The sequence below is a fragment of the Prionailurus viverrinus genome, chromosome B4 (assembly GCF_022837055.1).
Source record: "Prionailurus viverrinus isolate Anna chromosome B4, UM_Priviv_1.0, whole genome shotgun sequence".
Classification (NCBI taxonomy): domain Eukaryota; kingdom Metazoa; phylum Chordata; class Mammalia; order Carnivora; family Felidae; genus Prionailurus; species Prionailurus viverrinus.
This window is the reverse complement of record NC_062567.1, coordinates 87,921,648-87,931,343: the sequence shown is the minus strand read 5'-3', so window position 1 is coordinate 87,931,343 and position 9,696 is coordinate 87,921,648. Positions and strand designations below refer to the sequence as shown.

At 43.7% G+C, this 9,696-nt stretch overlaps 1 long non-coding RNA gene across 1 annotated transcript; it reads right to left on the bottom strand.

Annotated features, from left to right (window-relative positions):
* Nucleotides 1–2,449: 2,449 nt before the first annotated feature.
* Nucleotides 2,450–9,376, bottom strand: LOC125170827 (uncharacterized). The gene is made up of 3 exons (XR_007154107.1): nucleotides 9,205–9,376; nucleotides 3,102–3,326; nucleotides 2,450–2,695 (listed from the first exon to the last, which is right to left on the bottom strand). It is a non-coding gene; the product is annotated as an uncharacterized LOC125170827 (long non-coding RNA).
* Between the last annotated feature and the right edge of the window lie 320 nt (nucleotides 9,377–9,696).

Below are 9,696 nucleotides of genomic sequence, written 5' to 3'. Positions count from 1 at the left end.
GTAAAAGGATTAAAGGATAATTAACAGCTACGTCAGAATTCTTCTTGGGGACAGACAGTCTCTATTATAATACCTTCATGGGTAATTGAGTATAAAAGACAAATCAGATCCAGAGTCTGGAAGAAGACGGAAGGCTAGAGTGAAAACCAAATTGTTCTGCATTCAAATCCGGGCACAACTAGTAGGGCTTGGTGGAGATTATGACACCTGAGAGGGAAGCAGGAAGAGAAGAGGGAAGGGACCCAAGAAACAGTGGGCGTGGTGCCAAGGGGTTGTGGTGCTCTTAGAATCTCTGTGAGTAGAAGTGGCCAAGAGTCTTCCTAACCTTGAGAATGGGGAGGTCTTTAAGTTATTGTCATTACCGTGACACAAAGACCTCCTTCAACCTTCTGCTACACCCACAAGGGTCTTGGCTTTGTTTCCTCTGTTATTTATCTATCTATCTATCTATCTATCTATCATCTATCTACCTATCCATCTAATCTATCTCACGAGGTTGGGTAGAAATAAAGGGAACCAAAAAAATGAGACAGCACTCGTGGATAGGAAATGATGGCAGAATTATAAGCTCTAAATCAGGGCTGATTTGGAAAAGCCACAAGCTCCTCCCACTCCACAACCCCACCCATCCACAGTCCATTCCAAACTGCTTCTACATGCCTGCAAAGGGGTTTGAGCTACTTTCATTGGTACCATACTATAAGCTTTGGGTTGAGAAGAAGGGTGGGACCATTTGGGTAGAGATCAAGTCAGAAGTCATTATAAGGACATCCTATCTACACACTCAGCTTAATCCTTTCTAGACCACTTCTCTCCTCTCCCAGTTCATTCACCACATGTAAAAATAAGGGGGGGAAAAGAATCCAACAGATGAGAAAGAGGGTAATACAATGATTCTTACTGGTATCTGGAGACTGTTCAAGATCTCAGTCCTTGCTAAGATATCTGACTACTATTTTGAGTCCAGAACATATTCCTTCTCATTATAGTCTTTCTTCCTGTGAAGAATCTTCTATGTAAATAGTAAGGACTTCTAGTAACACTAATTTTTCAAACTATTATCTATTGAAAGCCCAAAGTTCCAAGACAAATTGTCTCTCAACACACCCATTAAAAAATAGTGGAGAAAAAAAAAAACAGGACAACCAAAGATTTGTAAACTTTCCAGTTTAAAAAATAGAAGAATGGGAAACCTCGGCAGTCATTAAGCAATAAGGAAATAATCAGTCCTGTTGAATAAGAATAGCGATGACTTCCAGCTCAGGTATTTACTTGGTTGGTGATTCTAGAAGCTGCCCTCTGGGATGAACTCCCTGCTAATTATCCCATGTTAATTCATGCTTGGTGAGTAATAAAGAACATGGCTTTCTTGGAAAATACACACCTTCCATACACTTCTTCATGCTGGTGCAGAACTAGTGGCCTAGGATTAGTTTTAAGGATAAAATCACAGGCGGTTGCCAGCCAGGCTTGAGGTGTCTTTGACAGTGGGTTTCCTAAAAATCTTAGTTGCCCTCTCTTCCACTTCCTGTCAACTGCATGTGCATACAGACACAGCCAGAGATCCTGTGTGGACCATCTTTAAATAGGAAGATTCCCTCTCTTTACATGTGACATTAGTGATCTGTCTCTTCCTACTCCTTCTTCGATGTCTGCTTCTTTGAGACGATTTGAAATCATAACTTTTCATGGTGAGACACCCTGAACCGGAAATTTTCCAATGGGTCTGAACAAGGTTTTTTGCTGAGAACTTTTCTTTTTTTAATTTTTATTTTAGAGAGAAAAAGAGTGCGAGTGGGGGAAGGGCAGAAGGAGAGAGAGAGAGAGAGAGAGAGAGAGAGAGAGAATCCTAAGCAGTCTCCATACTCCACATGGAGCCCAACTCATGATGCCACAACCCCAGGATCACGACCTGAGTCAAAAATCAAGAGACACTCAACTGACTGAGCCATCCAGTTGCCCCTCTTTCAGAGAACTCTTAATTGATGGGATAAAGTCACACAGCATTTCCAGCTGAGGCTACTATCTTGATGTCATTGTTTCTAAGTGCTTTTTGGGGGGATAAAGAAGTGGTTGTCTTTGTCAGCCTTTCAAAGCTCCAGATCTTGGGGATTTTCTCCACCTTAGGTTGTGGCCACAGTGAGAGGGCACCTCCTTTAGGAAAGCAGTAATGGCTAACCCTAGCACTTGGTGCATGACAAAAGATACCTCACCTCTACCCAACTGTGGCTCCCATCCCCAAACCCAATTCCACATTTTAGATTTACCCTACTTTCACTGACCAAATGTGTTTATTAGTTTTTCTTTTCTTTTGCCTGCCTGCCTGCTTTCTCTCTCTTTCTTTCTTTCTCTTTCTTTCTTTCTCTGTCTTTCTTTCTTTTAATTGCAAACTATAAAATCCATGCTGCTTTAAGCAGAATTCATTAAAAGTTATTTATTAAGGCACATCGGGAGATCTGAAGAAGAAGAAGAAGCTCAAGGCTAAACCCCTAGGAATGCAGCTCAGAACCTCATACTGAAGGGATATTGCTGCCACCACCACCTTCACCTGCAAAATGAAGGCACAGTGCTCAGAATCCGATCTGTTTCCTCATGTTGCTGACTTCCAGGTCAGACTTTCATGTGGGTGTTTGATTGGTGGATCTTAGGGCACATGCCTGCTCTTTGGCTGCAAGGGATGCTGGGAAGTTCTTACCTGGGAAAGTAAGACTGGTATAAGAAACTACGAAAATGTAGAGCAGGGGTATGACAGAATGGCAAGTATCTGTTAACGGAAAATTTCTTGTTAAAGTTTATTTACTTATTTTGAGAGAGAGAGAGAGAGAGAGAGAGAGCGCACAAGTTGGGGAGGGGCAGAGAGTGAGCAGGAGAGAGAAACCCAAGCAGGCTCCTGTGCTGTTGGCATAGAGCCTGACTCAGGGCTTGGGGCTCAAACTCACGAACCATGAGATCATGACCTGAGCAGAGATCAAGAGTCAGACGCTTAACCAACTGACTGAGCCATCCAGGCACGCTGAGAATTTTTGCTTTTTTTTTTTTTTTCATGAACAATCTTTTCACAAGACCCCCAGAAAGATTCAGGCTTCAGAGCCACTATGTACCGCAGAGAGTGAAGATGAAGCATGAGGCTAAAACACAGTTTGGTTGAAGGTCTATAGAAGGTAGATCTCTGGGTTCCCTCATCCACCTCTGTGCAGCCAGGCATTTATATTTCCACCCTTCCGGTCGTCTTCTCTCTCTTCTTAGAAGACTAGACATTTGTTCTCTGCTGAAGTCCCATGCTCGGGGATGCCAGGCCGAGAGGAGGACCAGGCCAAGGTGCTAAACTGAAAACAAGGAGTTAAATGAAGTTAAATCTTGCTTGGTAAGTGTGGAAATGATCTATTTTCAACCCCTGAACTGATACTTTCGGCTATCTCCAGCTATATTCCTGACGCAGGCATATTAGGAAACTCCGCTCTAATTCCAGGCATCTTTGCTGTGGGCTGGGGGAAGGGGGATGGAGTGGGTTGTCTTGATCATTTGCTTCTTCTCTCACAACACACAGGGATGGAGTTCGCATTCTCTTCTTCCAGGAATCTGTCCTCTGCCTGTCCTGCTATTCCATTCCACGCCACCCGGTGAGGCTCCCAAGAGTGTTCTGCATGAGCCTGTGTCCAGTTTAAGACGCAAGCAAAATGGTGTCCGGGTTATATTTAGTTTTGTTTCCACCACAGGTAACCTAGACATCGTAGAGAGACAGCCAAATTATCAAGCACAATAGCTAATAGCTGAAAGAAGCACACTTTTCTTCCTAAAGTTCAGAATTTTATGGGCGAGAAAAGATGGCTTTCCCAGGTTCCAAGTGTCCAGGATCCTGACGCCGCATGCCATCTGCTGGTCTTAATCTGTATAGCTCCCGAGTCACTCCAGAGAGGGAACAAAGGGAACCCTCACCTCCTTCAGAGGCGGAGACTCCAACAGGCCTTCTGCTACACGTTTTAGACGTGAACACGTCCAGACCACCACCTTAAGACGAATGAGGAAAATGAGGGCTATCCTATTTGGGCACGTATCTCAAAATTGTCATCATCCGCTTAAAGTTCATTACCACAATGACATTCCTACTTATTTTCCCAGGTGTTGTAGAGTTTTGGGATGGGAATAAAATTTCACTTCTAGAAACACAAGTTAGAGCACTCTGTATTTTACACCAACCCTCCTCTTTGAAACACAGGGCGTCTTTGAAGGAATTGTGTCTCAGAGTCTATCCCAGGCTAATGTTGTAAGACTGCATCCTACCGAATGATCTTCCTTGGGTTTCAATCTTTGTTTCCTGCTGTGGCTTTTTTCAGTGGCTGCCAGATAGCAGATACATGCAACCCACACCTTCTTAACTAGAAAATATCACTAAATAATCTTAAATAATGGAGGCCAATTCTACTCTTCTCCCTGCTCCTTGTATTAAATTGCCTTTCTGAGAACAAACTGAGGGTTGATGGGGGGTGGGAGGGAGGGATGAGCATGGGTGTTGTGTGGAAACCAATTTGACAGTAAATTTCATATTTACAAAAATAATAGAAATAAATTGCCTTCGATCAAAATTAAATTATTTGAGCAAAGCAGTGCTGGCCGTCTCAATGGGGTACCTAGGAAGACATGGTAAGGCAGCAACAGGTTTACTTTCAAAGTTTACTGCCAACCTTTTATAAGCCCAAACACAAACAAACAAAAGTTTCTTTCACGGGGCACACATTTCTATTTGATCCAATAATCCATCAAAATGAGTGACAGAAAAATCACAGCTATTCCTGCATATGAAAAAATGTACTTAAGTCTGACCATTGTTGGCAAAATTGTAGCCCCAAAATACACTATCAACGCTGAAAAGAAAAGAAAAGAAAAGAAAAGAAAAGAAAAGAAAAGAAAATGGTAAAAACAGTGTTTTCATAGAGTCTATGGCCAACCTACATGCAAAAACTTAGAATTCCAGAAACTAAGCCATTAGCCCAGAAGTGGAGAAAATTCCCGAGTCTTGTTCAATCAAGTCACTTTGATAACACGCACTCACTAGCTTGTATAAATCTAAAATATCCAAGGGATTCTTTCCCTCACATCTTGCACAGTGAATACAAGGAGCCATTAATTGATAAAGTAATTGGCTTGGCATCTGCCCTGGCTGTTCCCTGCAAGAACATGCAGGTCTAGAAAACACCACAAGAAGGCTTGGTAGTTGGGGAAGAGGCGCAGTGGAGGGCAGGCGGTGGCACATGGATGTTTTCCAATCCTGCACAGACCACTGATAGAGCCTTCGATAGGCCATCCTTATTCCACACTCAATGTATGGCGACCATAATGGCCAAAATGCAGATTCTGAATTCTTGGGTCAGTTCTGCTGTTTAGGTCTCCAGGTACAGAGAGACAATAGCAGGTGGGAATAAAGAGGTATTGAGGTCTAGGTTGGATATCCTGAAAGCTGAGTTCCAGACCCAGTGTTGCCAGAAGTTAGTGAAGAGCCTTTCAGAAGCTGATTTACCTTTCCGAGGTGCAATTTTCTCGTCTTCCAACTCCTACTTGTACCCCTTTCTCACTTTCCCCTGCCCGCCCCCTGCACCTTTCCAGGCTGGGGAGAGGATGGGGAGCAGCAGAAAGTTCCGTGAGCTCCCTTCTCAAGGTGCTAGAGTAGTGGGCCCAAGTCCAATGGAGTAATTTTTAAAAACACATGACTGGCCTGCCCCCTCCCTGAATTTGGGCCAACCCATTACTTGACCCTTCCTTTCTCAGTTTTCCTTCTCCCTCCCTTGGGTTCTTTCCTGTCCTTCTGTGTCTATATCCACAACCTCCTTTCCTGGTACCCAACAAATGCTCCCGATTCTGTTTCACTTTGTTGGCCTAAGATGCAATATTCCCATGGCTATATGTTATGCCTTTTTAAAAATGTTGTGTGGATGGGTAGTTGAACTTACAGCAGAAAGTAGGGAAAATATAGAAAGGCCCATAATAATGACAATGATAATGATGATGATGATGATAGCCATGGTTTTATTGAGCACTTGCTCTTTGCCAGGCAATGTGGAAGGCATTTCACATGTATTCATTCATTTAATTCTCCACTAGATAAGTGCTGCTATTATCTCCACATTGCAGGTAAGGAAACTGAGGCACCGAGATGTTAAATGACATAAAAGAGAAAGTTAAAAGTCACCCACAAAATCATGCTGAGAATAACAATAACCACCCTGAAATCCTTATTTCTGCATGAATGGAAGGCCCCTTGCCTCATGCATACATTTATTCTCTAAAAGCAATTTTGAAGCGATTCTGTGCTACCCTGGGGCCAGCTGTGGATTTAAGGACCTTTCCTGATAACACATTTGAGGCATGACCTTTTTTCATTAAATGCAGAGGGGACTTCTGGCCAGTGGAAGGAAGAAGTAGACTGAAATTCACCGCCATCCTACATCCCTACATCCTTCCTCCCAGATCTGGTCATCCCAAAGACAAAAATCCAAAGAAGAACACAAGATCTTGCCAATAGCCAGCCTTGGAAATGAAGGTATTATAAATAGCAATCAAAAAGCGCCTACTACGTCTGCCCTGAGAGCAGTCACTTCAGCAACTGATAAGTGTCCCAGGAGAACAAGTGTTGTCTTACTCCCATTAGTGATGGCAGAAACTCATTAGTGATGGCAGAAACTATAACACACACACACACACACACACACACACACACACACTCTGCGTGTCTGAGAACAGGGAAGTGCTCATGATGGAGGAGAATGAGAACCACTGAACAGAATGTGTGTGTGTGGTGTGATGGCAAACATTGTTTAAAAAAGGGGGGGCGGGGGGGACCCATACGCACTGCAAAAGTACTGGAATTAAAAAAAAAATAGAAAAATTAGTGATTCTGCCTAAGGAAAGGTTATAGGGGATTTTTCTTTTATCTTCTTTTTGTTTTTTTTTTCTTTTCTCTTCTCTTTTTTTTTGAGATCCCCAAATTTCTACAAAGAACGGATATTATTTTTAAGCTCAAAATGGAGGTCAATGAGGTCATCTTAAAAAAAAAGGCTCTACAAGTTGATTAACAGTTGACTCAGTAGATTATATTCAAGTGAAATTCAGAGTTCTTATTTTGTAAAAGGGAAGAAAACTAGTATTTAGTAGCTAAGCATTTTCTCTTACATTACCTTAGGCAAGCTTTGTAAGGCTTTGTTTTTTTGAAGGTTTGTTCGTTTGTTTTTTAAATTTTTTTCATGTTTATTTATATTTGAGAGAGAGAAACAGAGACAGAGCATGAGAGGGGGAAGGGCAGAGAGAGAGGAAGACACAGAATCTGAAGCAGGCTCCAGGCTCTGAGCTGTCAGCACAGAGTCCGATGTGGGGCTCAAATGAACTCACGACCGTGTGAGGTCGTGTGAGATCATGACCTGAGCCGAAGTTGGACGTTTAACTGACTGAGCCACCCAGGCGCCCCTGGCTTTGTAAGGCTTTGTAAAGTCAGTATTCTGTAGCTGTGGGGACATTAAGTAATGTGCCCAAGGTCACTCCCTGAGAAGGGGCAGAATGTCCAATTCCTACTGACTCCCAAACTCAGATTCTCTTCTCCAGACCAATGGTGTTCCACTATTTTATCTTCGAACACAAGTATAGTAACTATTTTCCTCTATGGTTCTTGGAAGCAGCAATGGAGAGAGAGTAAGGATGGGGAGTGAGGCAGGTGGTACCTCTCAGAACTAGCTGAAGGCTCCCACGTGATCTGGATTTGCTCTGACCCTATCCTCTGTCCCCCAAAGATGTGGAAGTCTCAGGGGACCCATTGAGTCACGAACATGATTTCCAGGACAAGTGAGAAGGACCATCAGCAAAACACGTCTCCAGAGACATCCTCTGGCTTAAGAATCTCTGTGCCTTTGGCTAAAATGCACTCGGCTGGTGTAAAACTGAATTATCCAATAGATTTCTTTCTCTGAGCATAAAGATGCCTTAAACTCTATCACTCTTAGCAACAAATAAGTTTGCCAACTTCTCTCCCAAGTGGACAAGAGGGTGACTATGAACTCCAAGGAAGACACATACATGGAAGGCAAGAAGGGCACCGAAAAGCCACGAGATCTACATGCCCTTCTTCACAGCCCTGCCAATGGCTGGCCTTGATTAGAATATTTAGGTTTCTGTGTTTATATCTTGTCAAAGGAAAGCAGAATATCACATTCTATCAAGTCGCTCGAAAAGAACCACTGATTTACAACTCCGAGGCACTAACAGAGTGTTTGATTTAAAGAAGTGTATCTATGTAACTGAAATAAACACACCACACTCCAGAAAGTCTGTAGAGAGCTTCTCTGGGAGTAAATGGCAAAGAAGAACCACGACTTGTTTATATTCCTTCCCTTGCCTACGGGTTATCAGGGCCTTTTTCATCACCTTGGAGGGAAAACAAATGATCAAAAGATGGGTGACCCCTGTCCCTCCCATATCTCCTTCCTGGTATGTCAAAAGGCTTTCCAGCAAGGCAGGGCAAGCTAATTATTTTCTTCTAATCAATCAGCTATTTTAATGATGTGTGACACTCCTGATCTATCAGTGCCATTAAGATAATGTCTGCTCTGTTGGGTGGCAGCGAGTATACACACAGTTGACTAGCCAGCCTGGACCCTCTACAAATTCAAACTCATATTCATCTGGGTATGTATTCCAGGGTCTCAAGAGGGAAAATCAGACCCGGATTCCCCTGTCTAGGGGGAAAGGACTTGAGGAATTACTGAAATGTAAATCTGCCTCCAAAGGCCTACCACAGAATCTGAAATTTCCACTTATTCCTTTGAGGATTTTTACAAAATTGTTACATGCATGTGTGCACGTACATCGGTACGTAAGTATGTACGTATGTACTTATGTATGTATTTTTGGGTCTTCGAGAGAAGTCACTGTTAAAAAAAAAAAAAAAATCCCCGAACGTACTGAGGTGCTACCATTTCTTTCCAAAGTACCTCAGAAATCTTTGTCAGAACAGCCGCCTTTCAGAATGCAAAGACACAAAAAGAAAGATCCGGAATACAGTCTTGGTGTCCCAGCTCTACTACTCCGGGGAAGGCGGAAATCAGTGGGAGAGCAGGAGGATCCTCGGGGAAGGAGTGGGAGACACAGTGTGAAGAGAAGGTGGGAAATTCTGACAAGAACAGGGACCTAAGTTAGCACGAACACAAACTCAGTTCTGCTCACCAGGTTGCTAGAAGTCTGCCCTTCAGATCGTCCATATACTAAGCAGAGAGCGAGTCCTCATTCTCACGGGCCTGAGTTCACAAGCACAGGCCAAGCAGAAGTCTACTGGTGGCCACCGGGGAGAGAAAGAGTGGAGAGAGTGAGCGTGGCTGTGCCGCAGGCCTCGGCCTTCCTGACAGCCTCACCCCAGGGCAGGCTGCTCCTCCTCCTCCTCACTTTCTCTTTGGCTTCGGCACTCTAGCAGTCTCAGGAAATCAGATGGGGAACTCGCTGGTCTCCGTCTCGCCAGCTGACAGTGGCCCCCACCAGATGTTTCGCCGGAAGTTTTCACACACCTCTCCCATTAGGCGGTAATGGCACTGGGGCTGCAGGGGGAGGGGGGGGTGCTGGGCTGCTGGGCCACAGCTGGCAAGCAGCTTTTGTTCTGGATGACTTCAGCTTGAAAATCTGCCTTGAGAATGTTCTCCTCTCAAAGGAAGGGAAAACCCTATC